Below are 18,649 nucleotides of genomic sequence, written 5' to 3'. Positions count from 1 at the left end.
TTTCCTTTTTGAGGTGGGATTTAGAGAATGCAGGTGGAGGACCTCATTCACCTTTTCCAATGAGGTGCTGTCTTCTCATTTTATTAGACCTGTTCCCCATATGTCCAACAGCTAAGATGTGCCTTCTACTGGCAGTCTTGATTTGGCTCATTTCTGGTTTAATGTAAATGTTGCAGCAAACCTCTTAATGGCACATAGAACTCTTATTGATTTATCTTTTTTCTCCTGCCAACTGCAGAATGCAAAGTGAAGAGGAGTAATTCCTTGGATTTAAGAGGATTCTCTACAAAAGTTTCCTGGAGGAAAAGGAAGGGATTTTTATGCAACGCTTACATTAAAGGCACCTTGTCTTGTAAGGTGCCTGGTTTTTAGTTTTCCACAAGGATTTCCTTGGTGAGATTATATGGCCTGACATAGTCTCCTTTTATCCAGTTGCCTTTCTTCTTCAGCCTAAAGCAACATTCCTGTGACTGCATCACAGAATCCAAAACAAGGGGCACAGAGGAATTGCTCTTATTCTTCACTTTTGTCTCCATTCTTTCTTTCACCACTTCACTCTCAGATTTAAACTGCTTTTCCAAGGATCTTCCTATGGTTTCACACAAGGAGATAAAAGCTTACATTGTCTCCCAATGTAGGAAAATAATGCTGAGAAAGCTTTCACAAATGTTGGTGTCTTGGCTATATTAGATTACTCTTTCCATGTTAACTGAATTCCATGCAAAATGGTAGCAAATACATGGTTGGTTTCTTGTAATGCCACTAAGATGCCCAAAGAGAGAAGTGAGTTAAGTGTTTGGTAGTTTTGGGAACAATTTTCATCATCTTTACATGTGCACTTAGGCCCATTATTTACAGAGAAGCAGGATGCTCTCTGAGGCCATACAAAAGATGTACAGCTGAACAAGAGATGGCAGATGTTCTGGGTACAAATCATTAGAGAGTTCTGACAGAGACTTTAAATAGTCATGAAGGCTGGCTGGATACAGGCTTCTTAAAAGTCCAACTGCTTCAAATTGCAGTGATGCTGCTGGAAGCTGCAGGCACAGATTAAGGGTAGTGGCTGTCCCTTAGGGCAAAATTCTCCACTTGAACTCTTCTCTGCACAACAGATCCTAAGCATGTCATGCCCTTGTTCCATGCATAGGGTTTGCATTAATCTCAGAGTCCCCTTCTTGTTTGTTGTTTTGTTTGTGGGTTTTTTAAAGAAAAGTCTTGCTCCCTGAACCAGTGGGGAGGCATGTTAGTTTCTTACTGTGCTAAATGCTAGAATCCACATCAGGTTTTGAACTTTGAAATCCATGGTAGGGAAAAGGTGTGGGTCACACAAAGTCTTTGAAACCCATGGAGTTACTCCATGGATAATCTGATGTTGCCCAGAGTAGAATCTCTCTCACCATGTTTGAAAGAAACAAAAGATGAAACATTTCCATTTTCCATTAACCTCAGAGGAACCAGCCAGCGTGACCACAGAAGCAGCATTGCAGGAACAGTATGACTTTTCTCTCTGCTTCTTTTGTAGACATGGCAATAGCCTTCAGAGTGCACTGTGTACAGATTAATCTATAGATTTGGGAATCCTCTTCAGAGATTTCTGCTTAAACTGAAAGCTGCAGCTAGTCAAGGGAGGACGTAAGAGTGGATACAGAGGGTAAAGACAGCTAAAATAATTGGAACAAGCAATTGCTTGTCAGAAAGGCTCTTCTAAATTGGAGAAAAGTATTAATCAGAGTTCCCAAAGGGGTAGTCCTTGAACATAGCCAGTATCTAATGTATATACATGACTGACAGGGAGAGTGAACTAGTTAGTTGCTTATTAAACTAAATTTGGAGCAGCAGAGGATGAGGAACAAATAATAAAGGAGAATTGAAAGAATTCCAGAGTTAAGTATGAGCCCTAGTGTATTAAATGAGCTTTAACACAGATAGATGTATACCACCATAGAGCAAGCAGGAAAAGTGTTCTAAACAACAACAAAAAAAATCATTTAAACCGTAAGAGAATAAAGCTGTAACTCTTGCAGACTGAGTAGAAAGGTGCAAAGAACAAACAGCATGTCTTTACAATTATTGTTTTCCATTGAATTAATTGATTCACTCAAGTAGCACCAGATTTTTTTGCCATATTTACACACCTAATTACTTGGCCCACAGATTATTCCCAGTCTGTTCCTGAAAATATTTCAAAGTATTAGAGAATTGATTTGTGAGGCAATTCTAACTACTGATTTTTCCCAACAGTAAGAGCAATTGGGGCAATTCTGAGGTAATTCTGTCTCATATTCCATTTAGCCATCTGTAGGTCTGAAGCTATATGGGGAAAAAAAAAAAAGAAAATTTGGACTATCAAAGAACCAAAGTAAAAGAGCAATATGTGTTTATTTTCGAGGTGTATGTGGTGTATGACAAAACCACACCTATGCTCTCAGGTATTTGTTGTTTTATATTGTGCTGATATACAGCCAGAGTGTTCTGGAAATCACATGTGTTGTGCTGTGGCTGCCAGGGGTCCCCTTTTCTCTCTGTTGCCTCCTTCTGCTGGATCTCCACTTCTCCTGTCCGTGGATATAATGTGAATATATTCCCAAATGCTGTCCATCTACATCTGTGTCCAAACAACTTCAGGGTAGGTTACTTACAGAGGCCCCTTAGCAGCAGAATTGCAGGAGGTACAGGAGATTTGTGCCTGCTCAGCCCAGGGTCTGCTGCCACAGCAGGGGCACGTGGACTCTCTCCATGGGCTGTGGCAGCATTTGCCAGCTCTCTCTTCACCACGTGCAGCTGCATCCCTCCTTCTCCTGTAGGTGTGTGGACAGTGTTCAGACCATTCTCAGGGACAACAGGAACCAGCCAGGCTTTGGGGCAGTGACTGCACATCATCTCCAAAGCTCTTCTTCATCTCCTCTGATGAAAAGACAACAGGGCAGTTATAAACATCCTGCTGCCTCAATCTGACAGAACCTTGCAATCTTTTATTGCTGGCATGAAAGGATCTGTAAATCCAAGGTCCTTGTCCTTTTCCTTACAGTGACTTCTGTGAGTTACATGCCCCTTTTGGCAGTATTTCATTTTTATACAACCCAGAGGAGCATTGTAGAATCATGTACCCAGAACCCTGCACAGAACTGCAGCACTACAGTGCTGCTGGCCAGGTGAGGCTCCAAAGAAATCAGTGCAGCGAGGCAAAGCATTTTATTGCTGTTGGTAGTGTAGTTATATTTTATTGTCTTGGCTGTCACCTTGGACAGCTTTTTTGGCACTGGCTGATGTGGGTTAATCATGGTTACTGGGGCAGAGATAGGATTGTGTATAAATTACTGCCATCAGCTTGGAGAAGGAAAAAAGTCAGTAGAAACTTCTGATCATTTTATTTTCAGTTTGGAAATGGACTGGCAAGAGGTTTTGGTAATGATCTAAAAGTGCATCTTAGAAATGTTTTTAATTATGATTAAGATAGCTGCTAAATTTAACAAGATACAATTAAATACCAGTTTATTAAGTTTGAATTTGTTGCTGATTAGTGGTTACGCATGATGTAGGTTTTTAATGTTCCTTAATACTGAATAAATGGTTTGGATAATCAGTTGGTATATAATGTATTAATCTATTTCAAAATGCAGAGATGAACATGCAGTTCTGAGCTGTGCATTACACCTGCCCCCCTATTCCAGAGCTGATCTCTTGCACTGGGCCATTTAAAGAAACTTCAGCAATTGTAGGACAAGGCCTCAGAAGTTCATTGAAGTAGGGATTTTTGGGGTTTGGTTGGTTGCTTTGTTTTCTTTTTGGCGGGTTTTTTGGGGAGGGGGGTTTGGGGGGTTTTTGTGGTTTTTTTGTTGTGTTTGTTTATTTGTTTGTTTTGGTTTGTTTGTTTGGTTTTTTTGTATTTGCAGTCTGCTGTATGACTTGTATATGGCTGTGCTGCAAAGAGGGCAGTGGCCATTCAGAGACATGGTAGCTTCAACCTTTGTCCCACCTTGGGCTCTGCTGAACAGGATCCAGCTCAGCCTTAGCTATGGCACCTTCATTGCTGCTGCTTAATACTTCAATATATTTGTCACTGAAAGCACTGTCAATAAGAACACATGTGGTGCCTTCAGGAAATCCAATTTTAATTTAGAAGCTAGAAGATTTACTAAATGTCTGCTTTGTTTTCTGTATTTTAGAATTTACTTTTTTAATGGAATGCTTTGGAATACTGTTGCTTGGAGCACACAAGCTAATGTTTTCAATAATTAGTGCTTAACACACCGCTTCTTCACAAGCTGTTGTCAGCTGTGTTACTTTCATGGGGGTTCAGAGCTTTTTGGAAATGTACTTTGTCTGTGCACAGGGTTTTCAGGAGGCATTTACTGTGATACAGCACTGATACCTTAAAGTCTGAATACTGGTGCAATTTAACTTTTCAGCGTGTTTAATTAAGTGCATTCAGATACCTTACTCTGGAGCCTCAGTGCCTACAGAGCTCATGTTTGGGCTAGGTGGGTGTTTCAGCCTGGTGTTGTGCCTCATACACTAACAAGGATGCAATGTGCTTTACTATGAAGACAGATCTGCAGTTGCAGAATAGTATTTGCAGAGCAACAGATATCACAAAACAGCATAAATAGATTGTTACATCCGCAGAAATATCCTGCATACTTGGCTTTCCAATATCTTCCCCAGCTCTCTTGCCACATCACCCCAGGTCCTCTTACTGAACTGTCTCAGTAATCAGGAGAAAAATACCTGAGCTCTTCTCATAAGAGACTGTTGAATGGCTGGTAAGACCTTGAACTTAAAGTGTCTTAACAAATTGTTGTGTTACTTATAAGCCCTTTGGGAATTCTGGCCTACCAGATGCTTTGGACACACATCCTTCAGGTGCCAGCTGTGGGATGCCCTGCAGAGCAGAGCAGGGGGAACCTCTAGAGCCCCCTCCAAGGTCTGCTGCAATTGTGGTCAGAAGTGCCCCTGCCCTGTGACCCCAATCATCTTCACAGGATTTTGTTCCTTCTTACTTTTAACTTCTCATTATTAAAGTCTCATAGAAGCTTTTTGTAATCCATCAAATAGAACTGAGTATTCAAGTGTCCAGATTTAATCCTCTGAGTAATAAAATAATAAAAAACAAGAACACATATGAAAAAAATAAATAAAATCTAATAAATATGTTACTTTATACTATTTTAGCCATCAGAATTATCATATTGTGTTCTTGAATAAGGGGCTTTGCTTTGGTTAATAAGAGCCTGAAAGCTTATCTATTTTTTTCCCTGGATCCATCAGTCAATCTAATAAAAGGTCCATAAGTCCCTATAAACATGGTCTCATTTTCATTCTTTATTTATTAAAGCTACATGAGAACTGGAACTACAGTTTCATTGTAGTAGATCTTTTGTGGAAGTGTAAGTCATAGGAGTCATATAGCCTTTTTCAAGGAGATATCCAGATTTGGGGGTTGGTTTGTGTGATGGGCTTTGGTGTTTTGTTTGCATTTTAAAAACCTTCATTAAAAAATAAATACGCAAAAAAACCCACAACAACAACAACAACAACAATAAAACCCACCATAAGATTTATTCCTTGATTTTGAATTGAAAGGACAACTTTAATCTTTGGTCCTTTGTTACTTTTTTCACTGAGCTGCTTTTAAATTAGTGGTATATAATATTATTGATGTCTGCTTTGGAGAGAAGCTTAGCATGGACTTTTCTGGCATGTCATTTAATGAAGAATCCAAGATGAATTATTGTGTTAGGGACTGAGAGACTTGACTCCAACAAATGAAACCAAAACGCCCTTTGATGTACTGCCACCAGGGCATGGTGTGGTCCTGTCCTTGAACTGCAGTGAAAGGAGTCAAAAATAAGCCTTGGAGGCAAAACTCAGACTCTGGTTTAAGCAGGAAGTCTCTATAATGGCTATGTAATGTAATCTGTATTTGGACAAAATCTTTTGCTCTTTCTTGGGCAGACTGCCCAGAGCAGAGATATCCCTCCAAAAGAACAGCAGGTGGTATTTTGGGTATTGCCTTTCTCTTTTCCTATTGATCTTTTGTAGACAATATGTCATTCTCAAGAACATAAACCCAAAACTTTCATATAAAGGCTCAAACTTCCTTTCAGTCTTATAAGTTCTTCAATAGCTGGTGCTGAAAATCCATATATTTCAGATTTGGAAAGTGTTTGATCCTTTCTTTTAAGCTATACAAATAGCTATCATCTAAGCCAATTCAGGTTTTGAGATGCATGCATTTCACAGATTTCACTTTAGGGAATCCTGGAGGTGGGAAGGTTATTGTAACTCTTTAGGGGGTTAGGGAAAAAGAGACCTCAAGGCCTTACAAGGAATAAGTAACAGATAATCAAACGGGAGAGTTATGCCTCATAACTGCTAACATAAATGTACTGCCCAGCTTTATCTCCTTTAAGCAGTGTAGAGGGATTCTTGCAGTCTTCAAACTTTGTGACTTAGTTGCATTTCCAAAGCCAAGCTGCCCTGAATGCAAAGTGTCCATCTGCCATTTTTTGAATCTCAGACAAATTCCATTTTATTTTAATTTTTTTTGTTTCCTTCTCTTTCTGCTATGTTTTTTTCATACTCGTGGTTAGGGAAATGAGTCAAAATCTGAACCAACACAGGGCTGCTGGAAGGAAGGATGACAGATTAATTTGGCCTAGACAGGTAGAAAACATCTGTGATCAGTGGTGCAATTGTATTGCAACTCCTGCTGTGTTTTCCTCTTTCTAACCATACTGCCTAAGGTGTTCCCACCAGATAATTAGATTAACATCCCAAAAATTTTTTCCCCATGCCTTCTGAAAAAGAAGCAGCATAGCATCCCACCAGACAGATTGGATTTGATTGCTATTCTTAGATTAGAGAACCACGAGACAAGAAAGCTGGGAAGTTGGTTGTAAAATTTAAATCAGGACTCCTGTCCTCTTTCTGAAATAATTTAACCTTGAGCTTATTTTTCTCTGAGAAAATTATCTCTGATGTCAGAATCACTCAAATAATCACTGATGTTGCTTAGTCACAAGACTGAATTTGCTGGTTCATTAAATATGTCTTGCATTTGTGGTTTTAGCTAAGCCTGTGAAGAGAAAAACGACTGCAGCTGAAGGAAAGCAGCTTTTTATTGGGTTTGGTTTAGATGTCCTTTAAATAGTGGGATTCTCCCCAAATCTGATGATAAGAAAAAGCAATTACTGAATTAGTGGGAACATTTTTGAAGTCTGTTTGCCTACATGATTGATGTATGTTTCCCAAAGAGAGCATGAGGGGTGATGTGTTTAATACTCCCTGTGCAGCACAGATTAAGGAGTGTTTGACTGTGAGGCAGCACAATTAGATCAATTGTATTTATTTATAAAATATTATTCATTTGCCTATTCATTACTGTAGGTAAGGATTTCTAACGTAGAGAGGCACATATACAACATTTTGAGACGCTTTTGAACATTCAACAGGAAAGAGGTTTGAGGGAAAGTGTGCTTTGCAGCAAGGGCAGATTAAAAAGCCAGGCAATGGAACTGATCTCTGTACTTCTCTCTGAATCTTGCTCTTATTTGAGAGTGACAAAGAAAAAATGGTTGTTACTGCTGTTAGACTGGCAAGCTAAAAGAAATTACCTCTTATTTCACACATTTTCTGTTGTGTAGGGAGACAGGCTCATGCCTATAGTCTCTGTGAAATAGATTTGAAAAGACAGTCTTGGTAAAAATCCAGGCTTTCTGCATATCATAAAACTGTATTATCTCTCCTTCAACTCTCTCCTAACATCATTTCTCCCAGGAGTAGCCCTAAAAACATTTCTTCTTTGCAGTTGTATGTGTTAGGTGCAAATATTGCTTTTCCTTTCTCTAGACTGTAGTGAAATTTAAGCTGAGATTCATGATGTCTGGGGAAACTTGGTGTCCTCAGATGTCTCAATACCTAGAATAGAGAGAAGGGAAGAGTTTGGTAAAAGACTGTTAAATTTACATTTATTTTGTTTCTTGCTGTGAAGTAATGAAACTGTAACATAAAATATTTTTTAAGAGACTGTAATAAATTCTTATTGTTTTACTGCATATTGTGCTCTTACCACAATATATTCTTTTTATTCATCTACTTAGTGATCACATCCATCTGTATTTTGTATCTCCTGGAAAAGTATTCTGCTGATTTTTCCTTGATTATAGATGGATTACGTGGGAAGATTCAGATCATGATTCTTAGCCAGATCAAAGAAACCTCTCTTCCTTTATAAATCAGAATAGGGTTTTCCTCTCTTAGAGGAGCCCCCTCGATCCTTGCTGCAATCACATGACTAAATAAAATCTAACACTGCCATCTAGTGCCCTCGCTCGGGGACAGGACACGCTGAAAGCCGCTGGTGGCAGAGAGCCTTTGATATCGCTTTAGCTGTGGAGTTCTCGACTCAGAGAAACACTGGTTTTTTCCAAAACTTTCCTTTTAATCTCTCTCCCCACCACCCAAAGAAATAACTTCCTATCTGAAGTCATAATAACATTCAGTGCTTTATAATATTCTAAGAACTTCGTCTCTTGCACAGTTTCTAAAGGATTGTGTTCAGTATTGGAGTCAACTGGGATAGGAAGTGCAGAGGGTAAAACTTCTCTCTGTGTCTTCCCCTCGCTGTTGTGCTGGAAGCTACTTGAAGAGTTGACACAAATGAGCTTCTTCCCACAGAGCCTGGGGGGAAAAATTCCCTTGGAGAATGTGTCCCTGCAGTTTTGTGACACAAATTGTCAAAATTACCTTAGTGAAATAAGGAGAAAGGAAAGCTATTCATGAAAGCATTTCATATCTCTGGGGATTTGTTTAGAAATAACATGTACAGGACACATTTGAATACAAAGAAATATCATGTCTCAGAGGGGAAAGCCCAATTTTGAGTAGAGATCCCAACAGCTTGCAGAAGAACTCATTGGCTTTGAGCACTGAGGGTGGCAGCGTGAGCAGGCTGAGTGTGCTCCCCTTCCTGCCTTATGTGCTTGTAACATAACTTAAACATATATAATGTTTAGAAGTACCTCTTTAAGAGATGCATTGATTTTAGCTCTATTTACTTCTTAAGTAAAATGAACTGCTGCACTGAAAGCTCCTTTCAGAATTGCAGCCTGAGAGCCCCAAGCAGCCTGTCAGGCTGCATGTTTATTTACTGCTCCATTGCACCCCCATGATTGATTCTTTCTCACATTCCACTATTGATTTTTCTGTTCTGTCTTTCTTCAACCACAAATATGAAGAAGTTCCCTGCAAGCCAAGTTGCCTTAAGCACTGTTTGAAGAGCCCTTTTTTAGGGTCTCTGTCCCCAGCCTGTGGCAAACAGACAGGAGCCTCCAGCTCAGCCTTCCTCCAGCTGGGAACACCAGCACAGCTCCAGCCATGGGAATTGTGGAGAGCAGGCAGAGAGCTCCGGAGGAACTGCAGAACTCCCCACAACCAAAACCTGTGATGTGATCACGGGTGATTGTAATAATTTTATTCCTGGAGCTTTATAGCGAAATATATTTTGCCTGTATTTTAGAAGATTTTTTATTACTGCCCTTTTCTATTCACAAACACAGAAGATCAACAGATGTCCACAAAATTTTCTGGGATTCCCTTTTCCATAGCCAGGTGGCTGTTGTGTTCAATACAGTCTCAATCTTTGAAATTCAGTGTAAAAATTTGAAACTTTGACTGGGAGATGAGGAATTAAGTCAGGTAGGGTTGTTAATATGCTTTTAGAGCTGTGCATTTCTTTGGTTAAGAGGAACTTTGCTTCTCTACAGTTTTGCAAACACTTACAAATTTCTCCAGTAAATCTTTTATGTTTAATGTTTTGATTAGTTATTGCTCATGTGTCTTTCTAGTTTATACTCCTGTCTAATGAGATGATACAAGATCTAAAAAGATACTCAAATTTGCTAAATTTTACTGAAAGCTCTACTCATATGCATGATGAAAGTGATTGTGGTTGGTTTTTGGATTGGTTTTTTTTTTGTTCTTTTTTTCCCCCACACTGTGTGTTTCTTTTCTTCCTGGTCAATGAAAACTAACAAAACTTCTTTTAATCAAGTATCATTTTGTAGGTTTTCTTTGTGGCAATATTTAGTTGCCGAATGAGTGTTGTTTAATTGCAGTGTGTACATAGTGCAGGAATATAGAAAAATGAGTCGTGAAGAACTTCTACGCAAGGAAAATTAGGTGTACTTAATATAGAAGGTAAATGTTGCATCTAACTGAATTGGAAGCAACTTCTTTCTGTTGATAAAATATTCTATCATTGGCTTCATTCTATGAACTAGCAATGTCCTGTCGTTCCTCTGGACTAGAATTTACTTCACATGCCTTATGAAGGTTGCTTTTTTTTCTCATGCCAATGGCAGGTATTGGCACTAGGAAGGTGAATTTATTCCTCCAGAGACAAAGATCTTCCATCCTCCATGTCAAACAAGTTGAGAAATCACTGTAAGCCGTGGGCTGGTACTGTGAGCTCAGGTACAGTTGATCATCCATGCTCAGATGTCACTGCCAGAAAGACACCCTGGGACACACAGGCTCAGATTTTAGGTGGGAAATAGGCACATGTGAAATGGTGAAATCAGCCAGTGAGAATTTTCTATCAGAGCTCAGAGAAATATGAGAGGAAGGGAGTTTACATGTGGAAATGGGAAAGCTGCCTGTGGTTTCTCTTGTCTAGTTCCACACGGAGCTGCCTGGCTCAGACCTTCCCACCCCACCACAGCTGAAAGGGAGCTGGATTCCAGAGGAGCTCATTTCCATGGACACCAAGGAAACAGCTGGCCAGCCCTGCACGTATTCTGCCAGGCTCTCATCAATACAAAATTACTAAAATAGTGCTCTAAAGCCAGCGAGATGATTTCTGTGATGGGTATGTGTACAATAAACTACAAGTGATGCTTTCAGGAGCTCTGTTGTATAAGTGCTGTACCTGGCTCAAGATCAGTCCTTCATATTTTGGTGCACTCAAAGTCACAATAAATAGCATGCAAATTAGCCCTTTACCCCTTGAAACAGTTACAGATTCTCCTCCCCAGAAAAATATTAGAATTGCAAATCATAATGAATAACATTAAGCAATCAAAAGCTAATATAGAAATGTATGCAGAGATAAAGCAGATATTGTGTTCTGTTGGTTTAATGAAAAATGTCTGTTGCTTTTGTAGTCATGCTTTTATTTGATCTGTTTCTCGGGCTTTTTTGTGATGAAAAATCTGAGCAAATTGATTCATAAAAAATTACTATTCTCTGGTCATTTTCTTTTATAAACATCTATTAAAAGTTCGAGTCCATTTCTATTTAAAATTTGTTTCCAGGAAAAAAAAATATGTTGGAGTTACTTTTATACTGCTTGTCTTAGAGAACTTGGGATTACTTATTATAAAACCCAGAATTTTTTATTTTCTTTTTGCTTGTGATACTTTCTGTCTCTCAAGCAAGCTTTCAATATGACAGTGAAATGAAGAGAATATTGTTTCCCTTTTTCTGAAATGGAAAAGAACTACCTGAAAACTATTTTAACAGAGGTACAGGCATTCAAAATTAATAAGTATCTAGGAAGCAAGTATTAGTGCCAATGAGGAATGAGCAGTTTCTGTGCACTTGGCTATCTCCTAAAGAGAAGTCAGCTAAATATTTGTTATTTATTGAGGCTTATTAATGTATGCAGTCATGTAAAAATGATTACAGCTTTTTTAGGAACTGTTTCACCCTTTTCTGGAGGTGAGAAAAATACTGCAAGTATGTAAAATCTCAACCTTTAAACTAAAGTCTCAAGCACACTATTTTCTTTAGATGATCTGTTTCATTTGTATGTGTCTTTATAAGTGATTTTCAATGATTAGGTTCTTAACAATAACTTGTAAAAAATTTTTCAGATAACTCTACTTGCAGTAGTCACAGTATTTATTTTGTAATAACTACTCTCTCTTTTCACTGAACTTACAATAAGGACATTTGCATCTATAACAGCTCAATTGCAAGTATTTCCATATAGCACATCTCACACATTATCAAGTTGGTGTTTAAGACATTCTGCTCTCCTTGCAGTAGTTTGAGTATTTTTATTTTGAAGGTGGTAGTAGTTTTGCCTCCTTTTTTGGATTACTTTTATTTCTCTGTTAAGTAAAAAGTAGAACACTAAGTTAGGTCACTCACAAACCCTTCTAATTTTTATTTGCAGATTTGTGTTAGAAATAACACTACAGCCTTTATACAAACATATTCTTTATAACAAGCATAATGTTCAGCTGTGTTAGTACAGTTACCACAGCCCTGGGGCACTGGGAGAGTGCAAATCCCCAACAATAACAACTGATCATTTGGGGGACTTTATTTTCTGCTTGAAAATTCAGAGGTTGTGGTACTTGGCTTTAACAAGTTTCACACTAAGCAGCTTTCATTTTCGTCTGTTTTCCATGTCACTATCCCTGTCTGAGGTCCTTGATGTGGTCTCCATCTGGCTGCCATCCTGCTCCATTAGGAAAGCAGCATTTGCTTTCCTGACAAGGCTTCATCTCTTCCCTTCTGGAGTGCAGGGCCAAGCCACTTGTTCTGCTTGACCAGACTGGTTCATGTGTTTGTTTCTTCAGGATTCTTTTAAAACCTGAGACCACGGGTCAGAAATTAATAGACACTAATAAAGTAGATATGAGATATTTATATTTAACTTGATCACTTCAACTTCACATTGCTCCTGAGGGGGCAGACAGTAGTTAGTCTGATTCACTTCCATGAGGGGGAAACATATTAAAGTTGTGTTGAAAATTACTCTGTGAGGGTATTATCTTACAGTATTTTTGATCTTTGCAATGATGTGTTAGATACTGAGGTTATAAAGAAACTTGGCTTTTCAGGGAAGGAAAGGCTGAGACCAAAGAGCTCAGACAGGAGTAAATTCTGGCCAAGACACCAGCCTGTGTTTTGGCTCACTGAGGGAGGAGGTCCTGCTCCCCTCCCAGAGCAGCTGAGCCGCTTAAGGAGGTGACCTTGGATGGGGTATGACACTTGAATGTGAAAAGAGAAGGGAAAGAGATACAAAGCCTTAACTTTAGCAAGACCAAACTGTAAGGTAAGACAAACAAAAGCATCAGGGAAATAGCTTGCATTAAAATGAATATATTTCAATTATGGTTGTTTTGCCTCTGCTTCATGTTTTCTTTTCCATCCATCTATCCATCCATCCATCCACTGGATTTCATCATCTCAGCCTTTCAGAGCTATTCTTTGATTGTTTTCCCTCTCACTAGATCACTGTACATAATATTGTCATTTATTCTTGTTCAAAGCCTTCTTTCAAACTTTCCTGCTGCCTGGACCTACTGATACGTCCAGTTAAGTACTGTTTGCTTAACCATTGATGGGGCCACAATCATCCAAATGCCATTTTAAAGGATATAACTGATTTCAGCATTTTTCTTGAACAGGAAGCCTAATGCACAAATAACAACAGGAATCAATTAGCTGGTTTAGTTACTGTGAGAAGGGTAGAATGTTTATAAATTCTATTTGAGCTCTTTGTTGCTGTAATACCTGGCATATAGTCTGAGAAATGGTTGATCTGTTTAGGTGAAAATGACCACCTTCCAGGAAGAGGAATAAAGATGATCTAAGGGTCTCGATTTGAGACTTTTGAGAAATCTGGAATACTTCTTATAATGTTGGACAAATACTTTTCTCACTGTAGCTCTATAGCCATCTTTCCACATGCCCTTGTTCTTTTGGTTCAATGAAATTGTGTATTCCTTCAAGAAGGAACTTTTACATATTGTGATAAGTTACACATCTTGGCACAAGAAAGACCTGATTGTTTTCAAGCACCTTTTGAAGTCTTACAAAGAAACATCCGGTGTTGAAATGACATCAGCCACTGTGTTATTGGATTTTGCACATGCATGGTGACTATTAGACATGGCAAATCTTTAGAAGTGTCACCTGATCACATAGACAAGCTCAAAATCCTCAAAATGTAGAAAGTGTTTGTTCTGACCAATACAAATTTAGTTTAATTTATTAAGCATAAACTCAGTGGGTAAATTGAGAATAGACTCTATTAAAACATGAAATAAAACAAAAAATGGAAAAAGGAGGCATTGATGATAATGGTGGCTTGGGTTGTTTTTTGGCATTTTTATCAGAGCTTTTGTCCACCCCACTCCTGTCCAGTCCAAACAAAATTATGGTGATGTTATTTGAGGCCAATGATTCAGGCTGGTTGAATATCTTTTTCCCCATAACAGCTGGAAGCCACCAGAAACCCTGTAGTGGCTAATTATGAAATTATCTGTCTCCAAGGATAATTTCTTCTTAACTGTGTGAGCTGGCTTATTCCCTGGAGGAATAATATTTTATATTTTTCATATAATTGTACAAGGGAGCTTAGGAAGTGCTGAAACAAATCCTTTTTTTAAAATAAGTGGATATTAGAAAATTATAAAATCCATTTTCAACTTTAGACACAAAATAACTGATATCTAAAGACACAAGGTGGGGGGGGGGAAAGAAAAAAAAAAACCTTTCAGAATATTTCCTTTTATTTTGAAGGGTTAGTTGAATATTTTCTCTTTCAGAAATGGCTAATAAGAGTGGATTCCATAACTGCTGGGTAGAATGGCAAAATCAAGTCTGGCATTGCACACCCTCTCCCATGCCTAGTCCCAGACTTGCTGGCTCTAACCCACTACGGGCCTGCACCAGCAGAACAAAAGCCATTTTCAGCTGATCTCAGATATGAGAGTGTGAAAAGAATGTCCCAGATACATCTAGCTATAAAACTCTATTAAGTTTGTAGACAGTGATATAAGTTAATTGGGCATCACAGTCCCACAGAGACCATATAACAGCATAACCAGAGCTGAGTCAAGACCTTCTGTGGTTTTGAGTCTGTCAGCTCACACTGCATCCCACACTCTGAGGATGGGCTGAGGTTAATAATTAGTCTAATTAATCACCTACTAAAATTGTGCCATTGTAGCACAAGGGAGATGTGTGCAGAGGGGGCAGGAGGCAGTGTTGCTGTGATTCTGAGAGGCTGCTGTTAATGTGAAAATAGAAAACACCACTCGCTGGTGAGCCCTGGTGGATCCCAAGACAGGGGGAGTGCTGTCTTGCCACCACAGTGAGCAGCAGATGTGGAAGAGAGTAAAACTCTCCAACTGGTTTCATGCTTAGCTTGATGCTACTTTTGTAGTTTTCCTCCCCAACTCCTTCCTGTGTGATAACCCTGGGATACAGTGAGAGTGGATCAGAGCTGACCACATCAGTTTGGAGCGTTCATCCAGGCCTTGGGCAAGAGCCAGGAGCTAATTTTGTCTCAAAGCCAAGGAAATCTGACTGATGAAGAGCACTGCAGGCCAGAGGATTCACAAGGCTGGGACAGAGCCAGTCACAGAACTGCCTTGCACAAGCAGGTGAAAATGAAATGTCATGGTCTAATACTACAGTCTATTAGTGACTACAGACAGGATATTTATGGTATGCAGTGTTTAAAGCAATGGAGTGTATATAAGAAAATCTGATCTGGAAAATAAAACAACACCCATTTAAATGTCATATGCACATCTTAGAACACTGTTTAACTACGATGATAACAATTGAGCTTATAATGAAAAGGGTGAAAGCCTCTTCAGTAGGTTTCAGCAAGTACAGGCCTATCAAAATGTTGCTTTGCTTTGCAAAAATGTTAAGTTGGCATACATGAATTATTTAAGTAATTCTTGAAAGCCAACTGCCTGCAAAGGTACTGAGGTTGCATGTAAATTCAGAAAGACAAGGATACTGCTGGAGACAGGTACAGTGCAGTAGAGCATAAGAAATGCAAACTGAATTGCACAGCATACAAGCAGCATTAAAGAAATGTATTCCAGCTTCCAGTCAGTGAACCCAAACATGTTGTACATTATGCAGACTGCTTGGTAATTTGCATAATTATAAACTCCCCCTGAAACAGTAAACATAACTGCAGAATTCAGTAATACCAAAGAAATCATCATTGGTATGAATTGCTTATTTGACTTTTTAATTTTTCTGGGGTCTTTGAAAACACACTGGTTTTAGAACAAACCAAAAAGAGACTTTTACAGTAACAAATAATCTATATTGGAAAGAAATGGAGCATAAAATAGAAACTTTCTGTTTTAATATAAAGTAGTAGTCTTGTTGACTTTTGATGCTGTTTCTGCTAAAGTTTTATTTTACAATTTAGATACATCCTTAAATTCCTCCAAAGAGTAATCCATTAAAGCACAGGTTGTCAATATATGAAGGGGTTCAGAAGAGATTATCTTTATTGCTGCGGATGGCAGACAATATGATTATGTTAGGGGACTCTGCTGTGGCTGGAGAGCAGAAGAGCTGCATTAGCAGCAGAATACTAATATTGATAGTACTTCACAGGAGATTGCAGAGAGCTCTTCCAGGGAGATTCAGGGAAGAAATATAGAAGTTTAAATATGAAAATGAAAGAACCCTCAAGGAGACAGGAATAAAAAAATAATCCTTTTGTTAACAAAAAGAAGAGAATAATGCATTGGGAACTTTTGTGAGCTTTATGTCTAGTTCATATTTTAAAGAAAGCCTGGTTTGGGGAGCAGTTAGGGAGAGAAACTTCTGCCCCTGGTTGTCCCCTGAGGGGACCTGTCCTGGGGTAATTTATGTCATAGCTTCAAGTAGATTTGTCATGTTTTGTGTAAAGTAAGTGACCCCACTAATGCAAAGTCTGCAGGGCAACTTCAGCCTGTGTTGGCTGCTGAAAACTCTTACTGGGAGGCAGCCACAGGAAACAGTGGTGGTGCTGCTCAGAGCAGCATTTCTGAGGTTCCCTGTTGATTCTGGTTTGTGTACTGAAAGATGTATGAGGGAAAAAAATGATGCAGAGATGGAGTGCTTGCAGAGCCCAAAGAGTTCTAAAGGATGAGTGGTATGTTGGTGGTGCATCACTGCCCTGGATGTTTCTGACCTCACCAATTTCATTGCAGGGCTGTTTGTGTGAGCTTTGAGACAAGCAAAGATGTGTTTGCATTTACCTCTGTGAGCACTCTGAGTCATCCTTCATTATTCCACATTCCAAAGCAATAACGTCCTTAATTCCAGGCTTTTAAAAAAGCTTTTAGAAATTAAATAATTAAAATGAGCACCAGGAAAACAAACAATTATCAAGCAAACAAAACAAAAATTATAAGCTTCTGTGCAAAAGAAATAATTACCCTGGCAGAGTAAACTACTTCTAATTTTTTCTAGTGAGAATGACATAACAATAAGTACTGTGTAATCTTTCTTTTTTTCTGTTCCTAGGAAAGACAAAACCTGCTAGCTCAGGCAGAGCAGGATCCAGTTAATTTTCTGTATCCTCAGACCAATTAGTCAAGTTGAGGGATCAATCTCTGTCAGAGTCATGCCTGAGTACTGCCTGTGTGGGAGGGGAATGGCTAATAGTAATTTATTTCAGAAAGGTAAGAACATTATTGCTATATTTAATCCATATGTACAATAATATTGTCATTAAGACAACATTTCTGAAAGATTTTCATTATGAATACCCTTTTTACAAAATAGTTGGAGACTCCATTCTCTTTATTTTTCTTATGTTTACCATCCTCCCATTAGTGTGACCAATAATGGGATTTACATGCAAGTGATCACTAATGACTAAATCCACAGAGACACTTTATCTATATGGTAATTTCAGGAGGATTAGGAAGGTGTGGACTAGAAACACACACCAATATTAGAATTCTGTTGTATTTCTGAGGCTTAATTTGAACCACCAGCTCAACTGCTTGCTCCCCCCACCTTTTGTGGATGAAGTACTCTGCAAATCTTGCACGGATTTAAGCTCCTGAGCTATTGAGCGCAAGTTAATGCAGATTGTGAAGCTGTAGGGCAGAGGCTACCAAACTTCCTGACCCTGAGGGCCATTTTCTAAATTATTTAATTGTTTCTTATAGCCGTATCCTGTTGTAATTCTCTCTGTGTCCCCTGTGTTTTACAGACCAAGCCCTTACACCCCTTTGTCCCTTCACTCATCACTGTTCAGAAACAGAGCTAATTTTGGCAGATTGCTGTTATTACATTGTACAATAGAGACCTCCAGGTTATTGAAGAGTAAAGTTCTATTGCTCATTAACAAGAATGCATACTTATGGGTTTGTGTTGTTTGTGGGTTTTTTTAATTCCTCCCTGTTTCAGAAATGCACCCAAGTTTAAATTCATTGTTCTGGGATTGGCTGTTCCCCCTTCCTGAGCTTGTGCTCACCTCAGGTTCAGCAGCCAGCACTCACTCTCCTGCCCTTCCACACCTCTGAATACAAACACCCTTGAGTTACTCTGCACTTGGCCAGATTTTTCTCCCATGTGCTATTGCAGGCAGAACCCTCCAAGCAAGTGCCCTAATTTGAGGTTATCCAATTCCACATGTTCTCAGTCACTCTGGAAACATGCTTTTAGTAGTTTCTCCATCAAAACTGACAATAATCCAGCATTCTCAGCTGACAAAGGGTAGCAGAGGTAGGGGAGATTTTGCAGGTACTCTGCACAGGTAAATAAAGAGCACAACCTTTTACATTTACACAATAACTCACGTGCTATGTTTGTTCTTTGGCTGTGCCATTTTTATTCCTGCCTTGAGCTATGTGCACCATCAGTCTGAATAAAC

Source organism: Pyrgilauda ruficollis, unplaced genomic scaffold, assembly GCF_017590135.1.
Source record: "Pyrgilauda ruficollis isolate IOZ18807 unplaced genomic scaffold, ASM1759013v1 scaffold86, whole genome shotgun sequence".
Taxonomy (NCBI): Eukaryota; Metazoa; Chordata; class Aves; order Passeriformes; family Passeridae; genus Pyrgilauda; species Pyrgilauda ruficollis.
Note: the sequence above shows the minus strand (reverse complement) of the source record.